The following is a 24,845-nucleotide window of genomic DNA, read 5'->3' as shown; positions in this document are numbered from 1 at the left end:
ACAGGTCAGTGGTGCCTTCCCAGTCAGCTGTGCATGGGATTTTCTAGGTTGGTCATGAGCTCCTTAGAGCCCCCAGTTTCACATTCTCCATGTGCAGAGGGAAGGCTTGGCTCCACGCTCAGTGAGGACAGGATTCTGAACCGACAGCTACATCCTCATGGCACAGAGAGGAAACGGAGTGGTGCAGCGTGACTGTGTGCAACCAGCAACAGTGTCTGGCTGAGATAAGGCTGTCCCTCCTTCTCCCCACCCTGTGCTGTCTCTCTGTGCCAGGTTTCTGAAGCACCCACTGTTTCCCTACCTGCTTCAGCCCGCGGACACACAGCAGGGATGTGATAGCGTGTGGGGTCAGCCTGGGTTTGCAGGGAGCACCTGCGGGGCTGAGCAGGGTGTGGGGTTTTCCTGATGTGGAACACCCCTGAGCTCAAGCCTTGTCCTGAGCTGCTCAGAACAAGCAAACCCAGCCAAGAGGGCATCCAGTGGGCCTGGGCTTGCTTGGGCTTGGAGAGACAGAGGGCTGGCAGGGGGTGCTCCCTTGGGTGTAGGGTGGGAGGGGACCCTGAGACTGGTGGCAGTGGCTGCTCCAAAGTAACCTGTCGCTGGCAGTTCTTGCTTTGTCTCCTGAAATTATCCTTGTTCTAGGTTTGGATGCCAAATCCTCTCTCACCTTCATCTCTTTTTCTTTCTGTACACACCTTGTTCTCTAATTAGTTGAATTTCTGTCTCTTCTTTGCTTCTACTTTAGTTCTTTTCCCAGCTCTGCTCTTAGATCTCGCTTTTCTTTACTTTTTGTCTGCCCTCTCATGGCTGGATATTTATTTGCTTATTATAATTTCTCCAGTGGGAAAGCCTTTTCCGCACCGCATCTTGTAGACATCAGAGGATCTTCTCGGCCCCTTTCTGTCCTCCCCTTCCCTGTGCCAGCGTTTTTCCTTTGCTCTCTCCCCCTCTGTGAGTTGTGCTGTTGCTCTGCTCTCACTGCCATGGTAACTTCAAAAAGACACGGCCATTTGATATAGCAGGCAAAGGAGAAGTCCGCAGGAGTGCGTGCGTGCGTGTGGATGTGTCAGGGGAGGAAAGGGAACATCCTTTTCCTTTCTCTTTTCATTTTTATGTTCAAAGCATTTCATTACAGCTGCTGGGAGGAGGCAGGCCAGCTCGCTGTGAGACAGGAGCCATGGGCCCCATCCTGCTCCCCATTTTGGGGCCGGGGATGCTCAGCTGCTCCCCGAGCCTGGCTCCTGGCTCTGCAGCAGCGGGGAGGGAAGAAAAAGAGGCAGCAACATCTTAAAAGTCTAAAGCATAGTAAGGAATAATTCTGCTCCTCAGGGGAAACACATGGGGCATTAGGAACTCTTTCCCCAGCTTTCACATTTATACTTGAAAGTTAACAGTGAAGGAAAACAAACACAACACTTCAAACCACACGAGCCATGGGGGATGCGAGGCTGCAGCAGCTGCTGGGGTGACACCAGCAGCAATCGCAGCAGGACTGGACCCACCAGGGAAGGGAGTGGGGGGGAGCTTTCCCTGAGCTTTTGGGCTGAAGGGGAGGCAGTGAGGCAGAGGTTTCTCGGGGGTATGGTCCCAGGTAAACTTGCTAATTCCAGCTGGGAGCGCAGCACCCCGCAGCCAGACCCTGGGGCTGTGGAAGGAGTGGTGGAGGCTACGGCTGCTGCTTTCAGCCCCATCCCTACAGAACAGGCAGCACCATCAGCCCATGGAATCTCAAAATCAGAATCATAGAATCACAGGTTCACAGAACAGTTTGGGCTGGAAGGAGCCTTAAAAATTGCCTCTTCCACCCTCCCTGCCACGGGGAGGGACACCCTCCGCTGGACCAGGTTTCTCACAGCCCTGTCCAATCTGGCCTTAAATGCTTCCAGGGGCTTCCCATCTCTGCCCTGCCCCGCCGCCAGCAGTAGTACCCTGGGTACTGTGATGTGCTGTGTGCCCAGAGCTGGCTGTGGAGGAGGAGCCAGAGCTGGAGTTGGGTTCCTGGGGTATCTGGCAGCAAAGGGCCCCTACAGCCCTGGGAAATACAATTACTGTTTTGGACTCGTCATATATTTTCTCCACAGTCTCATTTTGAAAGTAGTAATGATCTTTTCCTCTCCCCTGGCTGCTGGGAAGTAGCTTGGGGAATTGCAGAGAGGGGTTGTGGGAATGGCTCCTGCCTGGGAGCACAAGGGTGCCAGCAGTGAGGAGGATGAGGAGGAGACTTCTGCTTCCCCTAGCTTGTTACCAAAAGCTAAGAAAAAATAATAACTGGAGAAATGTCTCTGTGTTGAGATGTTTGTCTGTCTCGTTGAGCTGCTGGCAGGAATCAGTCCCATCAGTCCCAAGCTGTGGAGAAGAGAGGTGAAGCCTAGAGCACCATGATGGGGTTGCAGGACCACGGGAATCCATGTACCACCAAAAGCAGGACTGGAACATGCCCATGGTGGAGGCAATGCAGGCATGGAGTGATCCCAGTGCAGGCAGGAGCAGGCTCATCACTGCTGGGCTGGCACAGCTGTCTTTGCAGGAGGTAGGGTTGAAAGCAGCTTTTCTGCTGCATGGAGCTGGGGAAGAACAAACCCAGGGCTCCACAGGGACCGAGGAGGGGATTCTCTGCAAAGGTTTCCTTGTATAAATACCCTCCTGTGGCTTTTAATATGGCTGGGGAGGAGGGAGGAACAACCTGGGCCAGCAAAGCTAACACCTGGTTTTCTAATCTGTGAAAACCAAGCAGGTAAAGAATAGAGGGAGGAAAAGAGCAAACAGTGGTGACCTCGCCGTGAATCTTGAAGGAGCAGAAACAGGTCCCTGAAATGATGCTCTGCCCCGCTCACCTGTCCCTGTCCCCCTCACACATCTAGAGCTTCGTAGTGCACCTTTAATGACTGCACGAGGGACGGGGTGGCTGCTGACGAAGCAGGATGTGGTTGAAACCTGTTCCCTGGCGCAGTGAGAACGCACTCAGGTCTGTTATCTTTATCGTGATGGCATCATGGCCTGGCTGTACTCATGCAGTCTCTACTAATGTCATTTGCACGACATGATCAAGTTACCCACGAAAGGGTTTGCCCAGGTGCACGTGTTCCCGCTCCTCGGCTTGGTGGCTGCCCTGGGCTCTCACCAAGAAGGCGCAGCTCGAGACGCGCTGGGAAAAGTGCAGTCAGCCTTCTTGGTTGAGAGAAACAGAGGCAACCCTGGCCAGGTAGGGCAGGCTGGCCCCAGGACTGGACATTCCATGTACCTCATGCAGAGTCTGAGTTCAGCTGATGTGGTGCAGGCAGGAACAGGGCCACGGAAATTCCTTGGTCTTGGCTGTGCATCCTTGAACGGAGTTGCAGAGCTCCCTGGAGAGGTGAGAGCTGATGGGGACAGTCCCAGAGGGAAAATTCAATGAAAAAAGATGGAAAGAGAAAAAGGGATTAATACTGGTTTGGTTTTCACCTGAATGCATTAAAAAAATTGGAGGAAACTTGTAAATGAACTGATGTTTTGAGCTGAAAAGACCTGAAAGTCTGCTAGTGATGGCTTTGACTTTTGTTTTTATTTTGTCTCTAAGCAAATAGCAGACGTGTTTTGATGCTTAAGCTCATTTATTTTTGTTGGAAAGGGTGTTTGGCTGTTTGGTTTTGTTTTCCCTGGCTTTATATTGGAGAGGAAACATCCTTGATGGAAATGTGTGATCCAGGAGGGAATCTGTGAGTCTGACACCAAACACATCTTTTCAGTACAAAATGTCTCCAGCACCACAATCCTGGGTTGATTTTCCACTCTTGCTGGGCTGCAGACAGAGTGTTCAGCTGATCAGAGCTGTGCAAGCACACCCACCACCGCACACACCGGTGCTCATAAACTGACAAACAACAACAAACCAGGGCTGGTTTTCCTTCCCGCAGCCATTTGTTCTTCCCCCCTGCCCAGCTCCAGCACCTGGTGTGAAAATCAGCCTGTCTTACCCAGAAACACCTTCACCCTTATCACCTCTCGCTCTCGCTTTGTTTTCTCGCTGCCTTCCCCACTCTCCCCTGGCCTGAAGCCCCCCCAGCCCCAGCAGTGCTCACATCTGCCCAGCAGCCTTGGGACTTCTCTGCATCTGTGGGGCTGCAAGGAGCTGGAGCAGGGTGGGGCAGGGGATGAAGTGCTCTCAGCCCATCCTGGAGGAGCAGACTGGATGAGATGGAACTGTCGGGCCTGCTGATGTGGTTTGGGGGGCAGCGTGGGGGAGCTGCTGCTCCTGCTCCAGCACAGCAGCTGCAGGAGGATCTGCTCCCCCTGGGAAAGCGCAGGCTGGGAGCAGCTCATCAGCCTCCTCGTGGGCATGCACCGGGATGGAGGGTGCCCGTGTGCAGGGCGCAGTGGAGGCACACTCGGGGATGAAGGTGTCCGGAGGTCCCGCTCGCGCCCAGGGGCCAGGCAGCCGGGAGGCTGCTCAGCCTCTCCTCGTGGGATGGCTGCGAGGGGCTGCAGTGGCCGAGCACTGCCAGCACAGGGCTGCTCCCAGCAGCACCCACCACAAACCTTCAAGTGCAAGAAGCACCACGGCGCTGCCCTTCTCTGCTCCCTGTTTTTTGGCCACCCTTTACTCGTGGCTGTGAGATCCTGGTGGGGTTGGTCTCGCAGGGAAAAGCTCAGATGAGCTTCTTGTTGCTGGAGCAACGCAGAGCAGTGTGAGCAGCCCCGAGTACCCGGTTCCTAAAATCCTGCTCCAGCATTAAAGCCCTGTGGTATTTATGAGGCAGCGCTGCAGGGACACACACAGACACCTCTGCCTGCTCCCAGTCCTGCCCATCATCCCGGCACCTGCCACACCTGGAACACACAGAACCCAAATTCTGCTCCTGGGGGAAACAAACCCACACATCTATACTCATACAGCTTGGGAAAAAATAAATTAAAAAAATAAAACCCCAAAAACACAAAAAAGGGGTGTTTTAAATTGAGCTCCTATTTTTCCAAACTTCTTTTCTCTTTGTCCTTGAAGAAAGTCTCTTGGTTTCCCCTGGTTGCTGAGAATGAATTTCCTAGCAGGGACACCTTGTCAGCTTTTTTTCTTGGGCTTGAATTCAATGTTTCAAATGAAATGCCTCTTTTAGTCTCATCTACTTCATCTACAAGAAGAAGGGTGAAAAAATCTATTTTCTTTCTTCTTTTTAGAAGATTTCCTTTTTCCCTCCAAGTGGCCTTATGGCTCCTTTTAAGAAATTATATAACAAATTGTGAAAATCTGGAAGGGAGCTGGTAGTTTGATTTCTTTAAGACTCTCCCTTCTGCCACTAAGACAAAGAAAGGGAAAGTAATATTCAGTATGCAAAAAAAAATATAATTAAAAAAAAAATCAAACTTACTGTTTTGTTTTTGAACAAGGTGCAAATTAGAGAATATTTGTTAAAATTTGAGACAGCAATTGTCTAAAAAAAATAGTTTCAAAGAGGAGAAGGTTGTTTTTTCTTCTTAAGTAAAAAAGCCCCTGAACCTTTCTTTCTTTTAACTTCAAAAGGGAGCCAGATTGCAGAGGAAGAGAGAAAAACCTTAAATCTCCTCTGAGGGGGAAGCAAGTAACTTAGTCAAAGTGATCTTATTTGTGAGGGAATAATTTTCGGTTCACTGTGGTTTTTTCCTAAGATCATGATCAAATGACTTGTAAATTTTTAACTGCGCTGGTGGAACCTCTGCTCTACCTGCAGAGGTGTCAAATGGTTACTTGGGGATGACTGGGTTATGCTGACCTGCCTCTTTCTGAAAACTTCATCAGCAGGCACCAAGCAGGAGCTCCCCCTTGCCTTGGAGGATGTGTTTTCAGTAGTACAAGAGTGGAGGAAAACGCTTCCAGCTCCCTACGATGGCGTTTTGCTCTTGTTTCTGTAATGATGCAAGCAGAGCCACACTGGAGGTTAGGCACGCATCCAGGGCTTGGGGAAAGATAAGTGGTGCCTGTCCTGCCTGGCACCTCTCGCAGCTTCTGCGTTTCCAAATAAATAGCGATGATAAAGAGGGTTTTTCAGATGTGACCCATAGGTATTGCATATTTATGCAAGTGATAATCTCTGGAAAAAAGATGCCTGCTAAGGAGTGTTCTCGTGGTATATCTGTGAAAGCCAGAGTCAGCCTTGTCCAGACTAATATTAACCTCCGTACACATCTATATGTGCAGCATCTGCTGAGTCTTTGGCTGGGCTTGTGGGTTTGACATTGAGCTCCTCATTTCAGTCTCAGCTCCAAGAACGCGCGGCTGCCCGGTGGCGCCGAGCGCCGGTCCGTCCGTGCCAGCCCCGCCAGCGGCCCGTGCCAGGCGCTGCCGAGGAGACTGCGGAGCTCCATCGCAGCTCATCGGCGGAGCTCGGCCTGCCGTGCCAGCTGGTGCTCGTCAGCTCCGTGTCCTGCAGCACCGGGGCTGATGGAAATCGCCGCGGAGAGCTCCGCGCCTGCCTTCAATCCCGGCAGCACAAACGCCGGGAGCGGAGCCTCGCCCTCCGGGCGCCGCGTGGTGCTCTCTGCTGATTGCCCGATCTCGGGGACCCAGAGCTGCCACCCCTGATGGGGGTTCAGCACTTACAGTCACCAATACCATCAACACAGCAGCCGGCAGATGAAAGGTTTTGCTCACTGGTGTTTGCGCTCTCCCCGTTTCCCTCGTGGTCCCGGGAAAGCCGGGTGAGTACACGGAGAGCTGCTGCCCCGGCGAGGGCTGGGACCACGGTGTGCAGCAGGGTGGGCAGAGAGATGCTCCTGCATGTGTAAGTAGGTTAAAAAAAAATAAAGACCAGTAAAAGAACACAAAGTTGGGCAAAACTTGACAACATCTGGAGCCCTTGTAAGGGCAGAGTTACAAACGCTGTAGCCCAGAGCTGGGCTCTGGCTGGACCTGCTCGTCTCCAGAAGATGATCATTTTCCCCACTTTTATAGAGCAGCAAAAGCTATTCTTTTAGCTGTCGAGCCCTTTTTTGAAAATTAGTAAGGGCTTTTTTTCTTTTTTGCCTCAATAACCTACAGCAGAGAGTCCTACAGGCTAATTATATGTTTCATTTTAAATCCTTTAATTTTTTTGTAGTTCAAATAGATAACTGTGTTTTTCTCCCACATCTTTGATTCAGACAGATGATTTGCTTCATTAATTGATATGTGGAGGAGGGGGGGCTAGAAATGAGCTATATTTATGCTTCAAAAATAATCTTTTCCTAACTGCATTTTTTTCTTCTATGAATCCTCATATTTATTTCAGAATTATCCTGAAGTGAATGTCATCAACCTTTGTGCAGGAGCCTTTTCTAGATTAATTAGTCTACAATGAATCTACTTCTCGTCCACTTTGATTTTCAACTTTCAGGCTGGCCTGGTGTCAGACTGCACCCAGAAATCTGTTTTCTCTCCTGATCTGTCAGAATGAGGAGGAGGGCAGGGTGCTGGGGCTGTCTGAAAAACCCGACAGTTTGGAAGAGCTGGGATTTCGGTTGTTGAGGTGAGAACGCATTTGGGAAGTGCTTTGTTCCTGCAGGAGCTGCTGAGAACCGGTGAGATCAGAATGGAGCCACCCCAGAGCCCAGCCTGGGCCGGGTCCAGCTGCTCTGTGGGATGGCACAAGCATCCCTGTGCCAGCGATGGATTCACGTCCCAGAGGGAAGATTTTGTGTGGCCCTGTCCCTTGGTGATGATTATTTCAGCTCTTCCTTTTCCTGGACAGAAGGAGAAACTTGTGAAGGTCCCAGCCCTGAAAAGCAGACACCAGAGTGAATCACACCCTTGCACTGGCGTGACACCAGCCAGGGTCTCATCTCCTCAGGGAGATTTCCAGCTCTGCTTGCTTGCTGCTTTCTTCTTGGCTTTTTTTCTTTGGCTTTCAACACACTTTGGTGAAAAAAATGGGTGTGAATCATTTTTCATGAGAAGCTTCCATTGCAAAAAGTGCTTTTTTTAGGAACTCAGCATCTTTATAAGTGAAATGCCAGAAATCTCACAAGCTGAAGCTGAAATGTGCTGGTTGCAACATTAGGTGCTAACAGTTGGCAAAGCTTGAGTCCCAGTGGCTAAAGCACCAGAGAAAATGGCAGACAGCTCCTTGGCTTTTAAATTTGGGCTGTCTCACTTGTGTGACAGGAGGAGAGAGGGTAGGGCTGGGCTCAGGCTGGCTGGCTGTGATTGACACAATTCAGGGACAGGTTTTTATGGCTCTCATCCTGGTGATGTTCTGATTGCCTCCCCAGCACTAATGAAGACATCCCCTAATGGGCCTGCCAGGTAGGAAAATATGATTATCTCTGATTTCTGGATGAGCCTGCTCCAAGTGGCTCTGTCTGCCTGACGTCTCTGGCCTGTGTGACAGTGGTGCTGACACGTCCCACGCAGGTGCTGCTGCTGCTCCTGGCCCCAGGGTGCCACGGTGGCTGCGTGCGGCTGGAGCTGGCCCCACCACAGGTCTCAGAGATGCTCCTAAAGCCACCAAGAAACCTCTCCAGATCAGCAATGTTGTTGGCTGAGAAATGTGGAAAAAATGCCATGTCCACTGTTGGTTTTGTCTTGAAATCTTCAAACCAAACCAGCTGGTGGGTTTTGGGGAGAATTGTCAGTGGTTTTGTCTAGATATCTGAGAATTTTTATAGAAATGCCTGCAAAAAAAATGTGCATAACATGTTAGTAACAGTCTCAAGGAAGCTGGGAGAGGAGAAAATTTTTTTAGGAGAGTAAAAATGGATAGAATATTTTGTGAGATTAAAAATGTTTGATGCTGGCACCAGCTCGGGGTAAGGTGGGGAGAAATGTTTGTGAAAGCATCATTTGGGATAAAACCTTTCATCTGACAGTTCAGGTCAGCCTCCAGGCCACCACAAGGGCTGTGACCCCTGGCTGGGCAGTCTGGCTGCCTGCCAAAATTTCAGACCCTGCCACCTCTTCCGCAGCTCGTTGGGGACACACCTGAGCGCGGTGCCTCCGGCTGGGCCCTGTGCCAGGCACCGCTGGCTCCCGCCCTGCTGCCGGTGGGGAGCTGCAGGCTGGTGGCAGACACGAGTGGTTTACAGGCAGATTTGTAGCTGTAAGAGTTTTGCAGCCCAGTGCCACGCTGCGGACAGCCGGGTGGCCGGGATGAAGGATGATGCCTCTGCTCCGGTCCCCTTTGACCTGAGCCGAGCAGCAAACTCAGCTTGGCCTCTGGGTGGAGAGGTGGCACATATGGATTTTGATAACTTTCTTCTGCTTAGAGGTCATTGTCCACTTTAAATATTCATGTTCCGAGTGACATTAAATAAATAATGCTGAACTTGTTAAGCTGAGTGGCTTGCAACTTCTGCATTTTGTGTCTTGTTTGCAATCGAGAAGAGATGTGAGGCTGCTAAATACAATCTGCTCTTTAACTAGGAAAGGTTTTGCTGTTCAGACCCAGTTATCTGCTCACTGGGTTTGAAAAGCAGGACGGAAATAGTTTGCAGAGAGGTGTCTCCAACACCTACAGGCTGGTTTCCATTTTTGAAGGGAGAAAAGGAAAAAAAGAGTCCTGCAAATTGATGGTTCTGTTTTGATCAGCCCTAAGTGCCCAGCATGGATCATTGTGTGTGGTGATGGTCATTCCCTTCAGCCTCTCCACAGGCCCTGCTGCAGTCCCCTGCTCCTCCACGGCTCCTGACAGGGCTGTCAGGCATTCCCCTGGGCTCCCATCACGTGGATTGCCATGCACTGCCTGTAGTATTTGCAATAAAGGACAATTTGCAAGAAGTCCCTGTGGCATGAGACGGGAAACAAATGGCCAGCACCTCATGTGTTATTTTTTCATTCATTTGGTTGGTACCAGAATATCCCCCGGTGCCTTGGGACTTGCAGGTCAATCCAGACACTTGTATTTGCAAAAGGTGCAATGTGAGGTTTCAAGGTGGGAGCCTTTCAGTGAGATGAGATTTATGTAGAAACAGTTATTATACCTCCTGCCCCCCCCATCCGCTTCAGAAGGAATATGAATCACCAGTTGAAGGCCTCCTGTATTCGTAAATCAGCTGCAACATAACGGTGATGTTGGGAAGTTGTACCGAGTTAACTGAGCTACTTCTCAATCTCAGAGCTTTACATAACCCCTTCTTAACACACTGTTATTTCCTTTATAGATAGACTCATAAATTACTGCTGGTACACAAAATGCGTGGGAGGCTGCCTGTTTGCACAGCATGGGACCAAGACCTGCACATTCAAATATCGGCAGACAGCTGGAACACAATCTGTGAAAAGGCACTCAGAGCCTCCAGGACTATTAGATACAAACTTAGAACATCAACCAAGAATTTTATATCTTGCATTACATGGGTAATGCCAAAAAGAATAGGTGCAATACCCCTGGGACTTTGTGGATAAATGTCACAGCAGAGCATGCAAAAAACCTTCTGTGGGTAGGTGGATCGGTGTGCAGGCAGAGCTGGGGACATATTTGTGCTTCTGCATGAACGTGAATTCGTGTATAACTAAATATCTGAGTGAGGAGGATCAGCCTGTGATAGCTATATTTAATTTGGTATCCCATTTTGTGCTGAACTCTCACCACATCAAGAGAATTGGGAAACGTGTTACTTTGGGTTCTGCAGTCATTTTATTGCAGTCATATAAACCCACAATGTATATGAAACCCAAATTGTTCTTTTTCTGAAGTTATTTGCTTCCTAATGTGGCAAAAGTTTCCATTATGGACAAAGTTGCCTTATTTGCTTCTACCAGTACGTCCAATTTACACCCGCAGCTTTACCAGATGGGTCTGGGAGATGCAGCCCTTAGACTGATGAACACAAAGGAAGGCAGGATTGAGACTGTAGAGCCTCTGGTTCCACTTCCATTTCATTGCCTTCTTTATCTTACTGCCTGACTTCTTCAAACCTCAGCATCTGATTGTGAAATGTGGTCCAAGGCCGCCTCTTATCCCAAACCCTCCAGGGGTGTGTGGTAACATTTGCGCTGCTTTTACCTTGTGTAGAAGCCCAGATTTTACAGATCTATTTCAGTTTCCTGTTACCCACATCCAGTAATCAAGATCTGGAAAAATTTGGATAAAATTTACTTTGGTTTTAATCTAAAGGACACCTCTTGATTACGCGGCTTTGATACGTTTCCAGCTGTGAATAGGAGGTATTCAGGCTAGTGATATGTTGGATTTGATTAGTAGCATAATCCATTGGGCATGGAAACAATTCACTGCTCCCAAGAAACTGGTCATTTCTGGGGTGTTTTTGTTTCTTTCAGGAATAAGTTCTGGTCAGGGAACAGTAGAGATGTGAAAACAAACAACACTCTTGAGTGGCTGTTTCAAAGCAAAAAGCCTCTGGCAGGTTGGATGAGGGAGGAGAGGCTGTTCCCTGGCCAGACTTGCTGCCTGCTCACCTGTGACACTACTGAAGCTGCACCAAGTTTTAGGACCTTGGTGCATCCTTCAGTCACTGGGGGATAAAAGCTCTTGCCTACAAGGCCTACCAGACACAAGGAAAGTGCATTGGGATTTTGGAATAAGAGATGGATAAAATCCCAAATGACTATTTCTCATTGTGCTGTTAAGGAATTTTAATAAAATTTGATTAAGAGGCAGGGATTAGGTATGGTGCTGCGTAAAAACATCAATTAGCAGGAGAACAAAAAGCAGTCATACAGCTTGAGATTGTTAGAAACTCCTGCTAGAAATATTCGGTGAAGAATTTCAGAGGCATAAGTTGCCATGAAGCCTGCAATTCTCTTCTTGATTCCTCTGGTAGCTTTCTGTTTTTATAGCCATGGGAAAAAAAAAAAAGATTAATGTATCTGGTTTTTAACAATCTATCCAGGGTGTGGAAAAAGCCCTTCTTACGCTTTGCCTTTCAATTCTCCAATAATAAATTAACTATCACAGTTTAAGATGCAATTGTTGTTCTTTTATGTCTCCAGACTAATGCATCGTGACACCTCGATTACATGATGAGTGCATGGCTCCTCCTGCCCTCTCTCTTCTAGGTGAAAGCCTGTGAACAAATCAAGAGAATGCTCACCTGCTGCCAGGGCTGGATCTGCCCCATTTCTACAGCAGCAGCAGCAGCCACGCCCGAGGTCCCCAGCTGTCCCCTGCACCGGTGGCAGGGAGGACACAGGGCACCCGTCCCCACGCTGCTGTCAGACCTCCCAGTGACATCTCTGAAGGGACAACGCTTCTATTTGTGTTCCTGGGTACCTGCTGTCCCTAACAGTTTTAAAAAATAATAAGAAGCGGGAAATTGCAAAGCCAGTGGACCAAAACACTGTGGTGTGCAGGCAGAAGCCGCTGTGTCCATGCTACTGCCACGGATGCTGCAGGAGAGAGCAGGAGAATGAGACCCACAGCTCCAGTGAGAGTAATGAAATGTTTTGTGACTGAGGCTGCCTGGCCCCGCATCTGCAATAATCAAATCCTGGTAAGGCAATTTAGCAAGCTGTGGTTTTTTTTTCCCCAAGAGAAAACAGTTAGTTGTTCTTTTATTCCATCAGCTGGGCTGTGCATTCCACCAACTCCCCTCTGGCTGTTCTGCCCTGGCCAGGCTCTGGTCACCACGGCTGGACCAGCAAGACTGGTTTGCCACTGAAGCCATCCTGACCCTCATGGCTGCTCAAGTTCCTGAGCAGAACTGCTCAGTCTGGACACTCCCAGACTCAGGCAAAATTCCTCAGCCCATCTCCACAAAAACATGACTACTGTCATTAAGTACATCTTGTGATACCCCCATCATGCCCTGATGAGCCCATGCACTGAACCTCACGGCTCCTGCTGGAGCTACACCCCGTACCCAGCTGTGGAGGCACCGCTGTGTGCTGGTCTCCCACTGCTGGTGAGTGGTCTGTGAAGGGTCTGAGATCATTGTCACACCTTGAGAGTCACACACAAAATAAAGATGTCTGCTTTCCTTCCCTCCCACTCTTTGCAGGGCTCATTTTGCAAACTGCAGCTACTGAGAATGGGAGAGAGCAGCATACTGAGAGCAGCATCACTCTGGCGGCGTTGTGGAACTCGGATGCTGCAACAGAAACCTGCAGGAGGAGGACAAACACGCTGGGCTCCCAAAGCACTGTGTTTTGATGGACTTGCTCTTCCATTTGTGAGACAATAGACTGAGGAGCCAGTGGCACTTCTGCTGCATGGACCTGGTGACAATGCTCTGTCTGCTGCCAGCATCACCAGGCGCATGCGTGCCCATGTCATCCTGGTGCAGGTGATGGCTGTCACCCTGCAGATCCATGCCTGTGTCCATCCCAGGCTTGGCCCAGGACCAGGTGAGTAGCCAGTGGCCCTGGTCATTGGGTCAGCATACACATCCCCTCCTGCTCCATCCAACCACTGCCACCTCCTTTGTTGTTTGGCCCTTTAGGAATCTTAACGGGACCCATAATATTTAATGGGTTTGCTAGTGATAATGTCATTTTAAGTGACATAGCTGTGACAAATCGCTTCCACACGTCATTGAATTCTGTTTCTAAATTTTTATGTATTTTTGATAGGCCAATTTATCCCTGTTGCAGCTCCTGCCCGTGCAGTCAATGGCATTCCACTGGGGGTGAATTTTGTCTGCTATTTACAGCGTGTGCTTTTAAGCAGTGATTGGTGTGACAGTGTGATCTGTACAGCTGTCTCTCTGCATTTATTCTTTTGCCTATAAGTTTGATTTATACTAGCTTCAAAAAAGAAAGAAAAGCTCATAGCTTTTCATGGGAGTGACTTTAAATAACTGATTAACGATTACTATTAGCACGGCTATAACGGAATGGGGGTTGCCAAGTTTATGGGCTTGGCTGAGCAATTGCAGGTAAAGCTGCTGTGTGCCCCTCTCCAACTCTAAACCTTTTCTGAGGTTTTCTTTATAATTGGACAGTGCCCTCTGGGTTCAATCTGACTTGATGTGTCTGACATGAGGTTCACGGCGGAGCCGCCTGCGAGGGGATGTTTGATGTTTGCTGGCAGCACGCGGGTACCGCCGGGAGCCAGGGGTGCTCTGCACCAGCCTGCTCCTGCTGGGGACAGGAAACTCCACACCCCACACCACAGTGGGGACTTGCAGACAAGGCAGGCAGTGTTCAAGTCCTCTGCCTGAACTTGCGTCGTAGTCGTCAGATTTGTTTTCATGTATTCTAAGAGCTTAAAATGGTGTCTCTCGGAGGCGGCATCCTTTCGGGCTTGTGTCACAGGAGGAGCCCCCAGAGCTCTGTTTACAAAGCTGCCTCTCTGTGTGTTGCTCTGTGGCTGCACTGAGTTGTCTCCTGCCCCCTTGGGTGCTGATTCTGCCTCGATCCTGATTTATTCAGTACCACCCCAGAAGTCTCCTGGAGACTTTTAAAGGAATGCAGTGCTGAGTTAACCCCCTCTGCTTGGCTTTGTGTTTCTTCTCTCCTCCTGGACTGCTAATAGCAGAGTCTGGTGGCCAGGAACACCTGCAAATAGCAAAGCTCTGCTCCTGTGTGTCTGTGCGTCCGTGGGATGGTGCAGGGTGGGGCTTTTTGCTGCTGAGCCCCCATGGAGAGCAGCACAACCATCCTCGCCTTACCCTAGCCTGCCCCGAGGTGCCAATCAGGATCATTCAAGCAGCAAACTCCCTCCCAACACAGCAGCTACTACACAGTTAACATTTTCCAGGACTGAGACCTCTGAGATATTTATTCCAGCGTTTTCCTGCTTGCATTACCACCTGTGGTACCAAATAGGAGGAAGGATAGCTATGTCAATGAGATGTTCATGTCCTGCAAAAAGAAGGAACTTGCAAACCAGGAAATGTTGTGTGTGTTTTTCTGAAAGTTTAAGTCCTGAATGTGTTTGTTTTGATGCGTTTGCACATGGGGAACCAGAAGCAGCAGCAGAGGGGTTCCATTTTTCCCAGTGCTGTGCAGTGAAGCCATCCAGCTAGGAGCACCCTGGCTATTTAGTTGTCAGTTTTGTTCCTGTCAAAGTCCTAGGAAGGGAATAATACGTTGGGTTTTTTTTTTTTTCTATTTTTTTTAATAAGGTGGCCGTGCTGCAAAAGTAGTAGAGGATAAGGCAAAGGCAAAGTCTGGGAATACAAAGTATTTTTATTGTTGTTACTATTTATCACAGCTTGAGTAGACCTGCCTGAGAATCGCTCTTGTTATTTTGTCTGCTTTCCTCTGGTTTATGTTCCCTCAGCAGAGTTTGATTAAAAACTATTGCATCTCATTTTGCTCGCAAGGGTTGAGGTGCTGTGTCACCGTCACCTGTCTGCAGCCAAAATTATACGACACACCATGGAAGGGGTTGAATGTTTGCTACTGGTTTTGATCTTCTTCAAAATATCGTTTTCACTTTGTGTAGCTAGAGAATAGTCGGCCTCCTGCCGTTCCCATTCACTTCTTACCCTTGAACAATGAGAATAAAATCTGCCTGCAGTAATGTTCAGTTTATGCTGGGGAATTTTTCTGATACAGAAAGGGAAATAAAGAAGCTTTATGAAATAATGGTGCCATTCTCAGATAAACAGATATTTTTTGTTGTTAACTTCATATTCAAGGGGTAGCAAGGAGGTCAGCTCTAGCTGAACTCACAGCAGAACTGTGTAACTGTGTGGCCATTCAAAGTCTTTGGCCTTTTGGAGATTTTTTTGAAGATACTTTTAACTCATGCAGATTTTACCTTCCTATGTCTAAAAAGGACAGATTTATTACAGATACAATGGTGTGTCTCTGGTGTTTCAATGAATGTGGGCTCCTCGGGGCTGAAGGATGCCATCTTCCTGCAAGCAGCAGCACAGGAACAGGGAATGTGTGCCAGGCAAGGCAAACATCAGCAGGGCAGAGCAAACACAGTCCGTGTTTGTGTTCGTCACCAGCCTCAGTGGTGCCCAGGGAACCTTGATGTTGAGGAGTTCTGCTCTTTCCAGCCCTGGGAGCCTTTCCTGGTTCCCTGCCTGCCCCGGCATCGATGTTGTGCCAGTCCAGCAGTGGTTCCACGGAAATGGGGATGCCAAGAAGGTTTCTCATGAGCGCCACTGCTCTGTGAAACACATGCATTTGCTAGCATGACTCTGCAACCAAACATCAGCTCAACTACTTTTTATTATTAATTTCAAGCTCCAGCTGCTGCCTTGAAGCATTTTGTTTTGACATTCTGAGAGTTGCTGCTCAGAACAAACAAAAGGGAAAGAAAAATGAAAGCAAGGCCCCTAAAACTCACTAGTAACATAAAGCCTAGCAAGGATGGCTAACCGTGACTAATAATCCATCAGAGTGGCTCATCTGTCAGCTGTAAAAGCATCATTCCTAGAAGTTTACTAAAGCTTTTTAAGGTCTAAGCTGAGTTTACTGCTTGTGGCAGCAGCAGGGTGCTGGCAGTGTGTGGTGCTGGCATTGTGTGGCCAAATGCCTGTCACCCACAGGTTCGGGTCTCCTTCAGTCCCACCCAGTGCCTGGGTGTGTTACTTTGGCCAGAGGAAACCAAAAGCTCCATCAGCACAGGGGACTGCCCGCTGGCCTGAGTGGGGCCTGCCTTGGGAGGGTCCTTGTGTCTGCTTTCCCACAGCACGGCTTGTGAGTCTCTTATTCTTGCAAAGCTTTGTTCAACCCTCTCCACAGCTTCAGGGTCACAGTGGAGGTGAGGTGTCTGTTGGCAGTGTGGGGAGAGCAGGGAGCAGCCCTGCACTGTTCCTGCCCAAAGGCACTGGAGGACACGCAGCTCTAACCCTGCCTGTCCCTGCCAGCACAACCCTTTTCCTCCAGCTGGGCTCTGCCTGGCCAGAGCAGGACAGATGTGGAACAGCTCCATGAGAGATGGGGGGAGCACATGGAGGGCACGAGGCCTCTGAGGGCTCCCACTGAGCCCAGGAGCTGCTGAGGTTGGTCCATCTGGAGTAAACTCATGCTGAGTTTACTCAGTAACATGAGTTACCCTCGGCTGAGGGTTTCACCAGCAGCACATGGCTATTTGTCACCAGTGGATACTTGCTCTGTGCCTCCTGCAAAGTCTCAGTCACCTTCTCCAATCTCCCTTCCAGCGACTTTCCCTTTGCCCTTAATTAATCCATCATTTGGAAACAGCCCGTGGTGTATTTGCTGTTTCAAACTGCTGACCTTCAGGCTTTGCTCCCACCATGGCTCCCAGGCCACGCTGATCCCTTTTCCCTTCGGAGACTGGTGACACGCTCTGGTTTTGAAACAGCTTCATATAAAATGGGAAGGAGGTCTCAAATCCAGATCAAGCTTAACATCCACTGTCGATCCCCCACGTACTCAGCCTCTTCCCTCCTGCAAGTTTTAAGCCATTCTTTTCACTCTGCTGCTTTGTGGGGCTAATGAATTTGCTGCTGCTATTCCCTCTGAGGAGGGGATGGGAACAGTCACACACACAATTGGTGTGAAAGGCTTAGAAATACATGTAAGTGGCTTGGGTTTCTCTGTGAAATCTGAATTCAAATCCCCACTCTCAGTAAAAAAGAAAAAAAATAAAAGGGAGAAACACCAACACTGAAGAGCAACAACTTTAAAAAAAAGAATGTTCATAGGGAGTGTGCGGTTTCGCTGCCTTTATCTCTAGACGGGAATGTTGTAGTGTTGCCTACAGAGCCTTTCTTCTCTGCATTAGGCGAGCGAGGAGATTTCATTTCATACATCATTTACAGTGGAGTGCATCAAGAGCAGAGTTGGTGCATATTAACAGGGATGTGGGGAAAGAGTTGGGTTCTTTGAAAGTTTCAAAGCATCTCCACCAAGGAGGGCAGCCCGGGCTGCTGATTCCCTCTCACTCTGTCACAGAAACTGTGCGAACCAAAAGCCCAGGAAATGGAAGGAGGGGAGAACAAAGGCACTGAAAGGCCTGTGGTGCACCAGCATCAGTGGGAGCTGGAGTAGCACAGGGGTGCTGGAACAGACGGCCCCATAAGCCCCAAGAGGCTCTTCTGTCTCTTGCTCTCCTAACTGGAGTGAGTACAGGGTCCTTGCAGTACTTGGAAAGGGTGGTCATGAGCTGGGAGAACATGAGGAAGACATTGTCCTCCATTGTCCAGCCCATCCGACCAGCAGCTGCCCACAACCAAGCTCTCTTCATTGCCTCACACAGCACTTGAGCCAGGTCTTCAGATCACTACAGAACGGCCACCCCAGGTATTCATGACAAAGTCTTGTAGATAATGACTTGGGCTAAGAATCAATGCTCTTCTTTGTTAATGATACTTGGGTTGGTTTTGGTTTCCTCCTGGAATTTGCATCCATAAGATACACTTGAGAAAATTGGGAACTGGAGCCCTTAATGAGCTGTAAAACTACATCTAGGGATACTGATGTTGTCTCATCACAGGACCCAAGGAGCTGGAGCTTCCTGGAAAAAAACAGGCACCACAAAACATGCTATAAAAATTATGGAACTGGCAGTGGAATGGCAACATTTTCTCCTTTCCCTGTTCCCATGCTGTCTGCTCCTTTGGCAGGAGCTGCACTGGCCACCCTGCAAGAGGGAACAGGAAAGTCCCCAAAGCCTTGTGACATCCGTGCCAACGTCTTGCCACCTTCCTCGTGGCTGGACAGAGCCATTGGGAAGCACAGGACCTTGGGCCTCTGTGTGTGGAAAAATCCTCTCTGCCTGCTGTCCCTTGCCTTTTCTATGGAAGACCACCTAAGTGGTCTTGAATTTTGCCTAGAAATGTCTGGCAGAGAGCCTTAGGAATAACTCCAGTATCAAGGGCATCTTCCAGGACTTGCACTGGGAACATAATGATCACCTTATCTGCCTGATGCTGCTCATCCACGTACACATTTGTAGGTCAAGGGATTGGAAGAGATTTAAATAGGAGTTCCCATGGCTCCTGAAATTAATACAAAGTCTTATTTGGCAGACATTAATATAAAGCCTTTCCTGGCTGTTATAAAATTCACCACATTCCATTCTGGTGGGTCACCTTAGTGCTATATGATCTGAGGGAGGGCAGAAATAGCAGCAAAAATGCCCAACTCGTTTGGGAATGCCTACCTGGACTCAAACACCTTTGGGTTCGTTCAGTAATTGATGTTGAGCAGAGATGCTTCCCTGAATTTACAACGTTTATTTTCAATTAAACTGTTGACTGGTACCTGCTCAGAGTCTGTTTCCAGAACTGGTGATGGATTTAAGTTGCTCAGGAGACAGTCAGCTTGCTCCAGGTGACATCTTCAAGGTTACAGGAGAAAAAACCAACCATGTCGGGCTTCTGTCAGCCGCAATTTTTGCCCTCTTAGAGTTAGGAAATGGAAACTTTTCCCATCCCTCCCCCATGACTGCGCTCAAAACTCCACAATCTATTTTCTCTCACTCTTCACCTCTTCTCCTTTATATTGGCTGCTTTGCACCAAAAGTCCCATAGTTACATGCTCTTTGACACTTGCATTTCAAAATGCCTGATTGTGGAGTTCTGCCAATACCAGCAATTGATCTGGTGCCACACACCGGCTTAATTATTCAATGTCAGTCTCTCCCTGTCTCTTCTTGTCCAGGGAGCAGCAGCTACAGGGAATAAAACTTGAACAGTCTTTAAATTTTAATCATAAACTTTAGTAAGTCACAGATTTGTTTTGCTGCATGTGGGGTTTTCTCTATTGTGCTTCCTGCAACTTTTGCAGCCTCCGTGCTCAGAGCATGGCTTTCCTGCTCAGCACAACACTGGGCTTTTGTAAAGCACGGTATTTTACGCTGCTATTTAAAATGCATAAGTTGTGTGATCTAAGCAGTTTCCAGTTCACTTTTGAGCTCCTGTAAAACGTATCCCTGAAGGCATTTCAGCTGTGCAACTAAGAAGGTGAGGGTATTAGAGGTTGTGAAATGGCTTGTCTGCTAATTCTTTCTATGTGCATCTCTTCAGATAAATCTCCTGTGACCTCCTGCTACAAGCAGAACATTAGTTAAGTATCTTCTTGGTAATGGAGTGTCCTGGACCTGATCTTATATTATACTAAGGGCTCTTCACGCTATCTGGGAAGATGTTTGCCTGCAGGGAGAACAGCAGAGGTGTCCCTGAAAGCACACGAGGTGCAGATTGCTTCACTGAGCAGTGCTGGGCTGGCTCACAGACCCCTGTCCAGCCTGTGGGGCACCGAGACGGGCTGGAGGCTCACAGGGCTGCACCGCCTGAGGCTGGCTCATGAAGGAATAGAGATCCATTTACAGCAGCCCTGGGGATGCCCTGCACTTCATCTGCCCCAAGCTACGGGCAAACAAAGAGGCCTTTGGACCCCTCAGTCCACCCCTGAAGCAACTTGGATAACTGACAGAGTCTAAGAGATCATAATTTTAAGTCCTCAAAAATTTTTTTCTGTATTTTAGAATAGTAATTATAAAATAAGAACAAACTCAGAAAAAAGGAAGATCCAAGTGGCTTATAAAATTATTATTATTAATAATAATACTAACATGGAATGGGGGGGGCAATATTTCAAGGATGCAAGAGGTACAGTTACCTTTGTCTGCTGGGATCAGACAAAGGGAAGGAGAGCTGTGGAAAAGCAAGGAAATGGGGGATGTGGTACAGGGTTCCAGTCGTACTGCTGACGGGAAACAAAGCCTCCTGCAGTCCCTGCCACAGCTCCTGTGCTTGGGAGAGGACCTGGGACTGTGACCACAAGGACGGTGCCAGACCTGCCTGGGCAGAGCTCTGCAGAGGGGAAGGGGCAGTGAAGGCACCTGGCCCAAAGGCAGCGTGGCCAGGGGCTGAGCTGGGCTGGGCATGCTGGGGACACCCAGCCTGGCCACGGCCACGGGTGTGCCGGCTGGCAGGGCCGAGGGCTGCCACTTCTCACATATTTTTTGGGGGGGGGGAAATAAAGCCCAGCAATCATTGCTAATTTGCAAACTCAGCATGATTACGGTATCTCAGTTTTCCAGCACCCAGCCGTTAGAGACAAGCACCGTGCAAGTCAATTAGTGATAATGTCTCTTTCCTCGAGATAGAATGGCTCATTCTTGCAGCGCGCCGCGCTGCCCCGATGGTGCCCGATGAACGGCGGCGCAGAGCCGCTCTCTCCCGGGGCACTTGCTGGCTTTGTTGCAGATTTAAAGCAGCACTGTTTGGAGCTTTGCCTCTATAGCTGTGTTGTGCTGTCCTCCTTTGTAATGAAAACTTCTCCTTTTTCATAATTTTTAATTTCAAAGCCTTCAGGGGCTGGCCGCCTCAAGGCTACCTCTCAGTCTGTGAGGAACAGGGTGTCTGGCTCTGCTCTTCCTCGCCAACCCAATGGCCAAGGCTAGCTGGCTCTCACCTTCCACAGCAATAGTTTATAGCTCTTGGCTGGTGTTTACTCAGGACCTTGTCTCACTTTAAAATGTATTTCCGGATGTGAAATCATTTGTTCCTGAGCTGAAGCTCTTGCTGTTAGTTTGGGGGAGGTTTGTTTACTGCAGTAACCAGCTTGCTCTGTATGTACTCCCATCACTCTCCCTTGCTACAACCTACAAATCTCTCCAACTTATTCAGCTCAATACTGGAGATGGTTTTTGAAGTCTTCTTTAAAGCGTAGTGAGTGCCCTTAAAAATTTTCCAGGCTTTGAAAGATTCTACCTGTTCTAATGCAATTCCCAATTTTAAAGATAGGGAATAAATATCTTGGGGATGGTTGGCTCACATACAGCTCCTATCTCTTAAAACATTAATGGTCCATGCTGTTTGATTCTTTTTGAAAATACTCCATTCCTGCTTTGTTTATTTAAGTTCTTTTCTCTGCACTGGGACCTGCCAAATGGAGTTGTGTCTCCCCCAAACCCCCACTGCCACCCTTTCATTCACAGAAATCAGTGAGATGTAAATGCGGCTCTTTTAGTTCTTGCACTGCCAACTTTTTTTCAAAAATCAGACATAAGGTCCCTTGAATTTTGAAAAGAGTTTCCAAAACCTTTGTTGAAGAAATAAATTCTGAATAATTTCTGGTTTTGCTTTCTGCATTTTGTGCCTTTGAAGGTTCACACTTCTGAGCCTTCATGTACAATCATAAGAGATCGAAACTTGCTTTTCTGTTAATAACTGCTGCATCCCCTGCAATCACACAGCTCCAAGACAGAGCCACTGTAGGAAATGAGCCAAGTCAAATACTGCAGCTTTATGAACTCCTAAGACTTGACAACAACAAATTCTGCTCCTGAAAATCGCCCATTGGTTTGCCTACAGCAGCTACAAATGCTGGGAAAACCTGGGGACAGGGAGCAGGGTGACTGTGCCCAGGGCAGCGCAGGAAATCGGGCACAGGGATGGGGGCATCGCCTCACACAGTGGGACTGGCGATTACAGAAATCAAGTTTGAAGGTAGCAAAGAATTTGTGCCCTGGAGAGTATATTGGCCCTGAAGGGGTTTATCAAAGCTCAGCACTACTTTGTGTTAGAGCTGGTCCTTCAGCCCTGGGACTGAGCTTGGGCAGGCTGAGCCTCCCAGCGACACCCCTCTAGTTCACTCATGACTGTAAATCACTGGGCTTATTAGTTGGAGCTGTCTCTCCTCTGTTAGTGTCATTTTAGCTTGTCCTGTCCTGTGGCAGGTATCCACAGTAGTTTGGCTGGGTATGACTGATGTCTTCTCTAATTCATGTCAGATGTCAAGAAGAGAAGAGCTAGAGGAAGAGGGAGCTGCCCTTGGCCAGCACAGAGGGCTGGAGCCAGGGCTCTGCTCTGGGGAGAGCAGGGCTGGGACAGATACCTGAGCACCTCTGAGGTGAGCACAGCAGCAAAACCTCAGCTGGTCACATATGGATGGCATAGCTTTGCTGTGGGTTCTGTTTCTAGCAGCTTCTTGTGCAGCAGGTGAGCGAGGGCTGAACACCAGATGAAGATGATTTGGTCTGTCAGAAATATGGACTGGTTTTTTCTCTGCTGTTGATGACATTACACAGATGGTCAGGAGACAAAGCTCGGGATGGCTGTGGCTGGTCATCTCTGCCCCATGTCTGGGTGATGCTGACAAAATCTTTGTCAGTGAAATTTTGCTGTACATACACACCAGCAGTGACACCAGCAAGAGAGGGGACTGAAAGCATGTGTGCAGAGCCCTGGCAGTTTGGAACAGAGGCATGCACAGGACTTCATTAATCAGACATGATTTTTGGGCAGCCAGAGCTGGCAGGTGGGTCACCTAACCCCCCCAGACTTCACTCGGAGCACCAAAATCCCCTTTTCTTTCTGTCTTTTAAGTCTTTTATCTTTCCAGTCCGCAATGTGTGAGATAGCAGCACAGGCTTTCTGCTTTCTTCCTTTTTTCCTCACACATGAGATATATATAAAAGTATATATAATTTATAGATAATGTATACATAAAATAATATTCTGTCTAAATACATGCAGCACGAAGCATGTTGCAGAGCCTGTGGGAAACACTGTCTGCAGTGGAGTTTGCTAATTACAGCAGCTCTAATGGCAGCTTCCCCCCACCCTTCCCAACAGCAACAGAGATCAAAACCTTTTTTGTTTAAAATATTTACTGTACAGCTTGCAAAGCTTTAATCAACGTAACATGACGTTTCCTTGCAGCAGACGAGTAATAAATATGCAATTAATAGGGAATTGAAATACACCCATTAGCTGTTTGCAGAGCCTCCACTTCCCACTGTACAAATGCTTTCAGAGCATTTATTGCTCTGCCTACAGTCAGCTGTGCCGCTGGAGCCAGGCGATGCCCCCACCTTGGGCAGGGAGGGGCACGAGGGGTTTCAGAGCAGCTTTGGGACTTTTGGAGTGAGGATCACTCCTGCTCTGGCAGCCACCACAAGCCTGGGTGACACCGGCGGGCTGGGAGGGGACAGATCCACCCACAATTTGTGTCTCTCCCTCTTGGGAGCTGGGCTTCTGAGACTGTTGGTTTTGCTTCAATGAGTGTGACTCTGCACAGTTCACAGGGCCAGGCAGGCTCTTTCCCAGTGCCTGTGTACTGGTTGTACTGGCCTGCTGCAGGCCTGGCGGTGGGTCCTGTGGAGCTGGGGTCATGGCAGGGCTTCTCCTGCACTGGGGTACCCCTTGGGCAGTCTGGCACTTGCTGCATGGGCTACAGCCCTACTGGGTTTGCTCTGCAGTGGCCCACTGGCCAAGTCAGCATATGCTTTCTGCAATTTATAAGCTGCTCTTATGAAATTTAACTTCCCACCATGGTTGAAGCACCATCCTGGCTCTGTCTGAGGGAGCAGGAGACAGCACAGAGGTGACTTGAAGCCCCTTGATAACAAAGAGGTCAAATATACATGGCATAACCACCTCAGAGCATTCTCCAAACTCTTGTTCCGCACCTAAAGCCACAGTGTGGGACAAGAACCTGAACTGAAACAACAGCCCTGGCAGCTTCACCCAACAGCCAAGAAGCTCCTCGCTGGGCAGCTGACCACATGGCCTGCAGCCACCCCATCCAGCGCTGCTCAGGACTGGGCTGAGTGATGCCCGGGGGGGTGTCAGGGCTCTGGAGCTCGTGGAGCTGCTCTGTAACCAGCCAGAGCACCAGCCAGATGCTGCTTCGCAGCAAAGCCTCCCCACTGCACGGGGAGGAGGCGGCGCAGAGCTCTGTGCCTCCCAGCTAAGCATTAGTGAAGCTTTTTAATCTCTCACTGTGGGATTTCTTTTTGCCTCAGCATCGCACCATAAAGTATTTCAGACAAGGTGACATTTTCTATCTGCATGAAGTGCTTGCAAACAGTGTGAATTTAACTTTTATTGGCCTGATTTAGGGGTATGGGACTGTGCATAAGTCTTGGTCTCTCAACCTATAGCCTTGCACTTTAAGTGATGAATTAGTCAGTAAAATAAACAGGGCATTATCTAGCTGTACACACGTCTGCATCTTCCAAAGAAAATTAAACTGTGTTTGAACGTACAAAAGCTAATGATGGTGAAATCAACTTGGCTATAAATTAACCAAACCTCAAAACTAATCCAGAACTTTCTGAGAGCTTGAAAAAGCTCTTCTC

General features: G+C 48.8%; 1 long non-coding RNA gene across 1 annotated transcript in view; it reads left to right on the top strand.

Annotated features, from left to right (window-relative positions):
* Nucleotides 1-7,793: 7,793 nt before the first annotated feature.
* LOC121665283 overlaps nt 7,794-24,845 on the top strand; it is a 38,399-nt gene continuing 21,347 nt past the window's right edge. The window contains exons 1-3 of the long non-coding RNA XR_006016315.1: nt 7,794-8,230; nt 11,876-12,375; nt 12,883-13,228. This is a non-coding gene — a long non-coding RNA (uncharacterized LOC121665283). The remainder of the gene's footprint in view (nt 8,231-11,875; nt 12,376-12,882; nt 13,229-24,845) is intronic.

Source organism: Corvus kubaryi, unplaced genomic scaffold (assembly GCF_017639235.1).
Source record: "Corvus kubaryi isolate FWS band 111438036 unplaced genomic scaffold, C.kubaryi_AGA036_p1.0 37322, whole genome shotgun sequence".
NCBI classification, from domain to species: domain Eukaryota; kingdom Metazoa; phylum Chordata; class Aves; order Passeriformes; family Corvidae; genus Corvus; species Corvus kubaryi.
The sequence above is the reverse complement of the archived record's forward strand: the minus strand, read 5'-3'. Positions and strand labels throughout refer to the sequence as shown.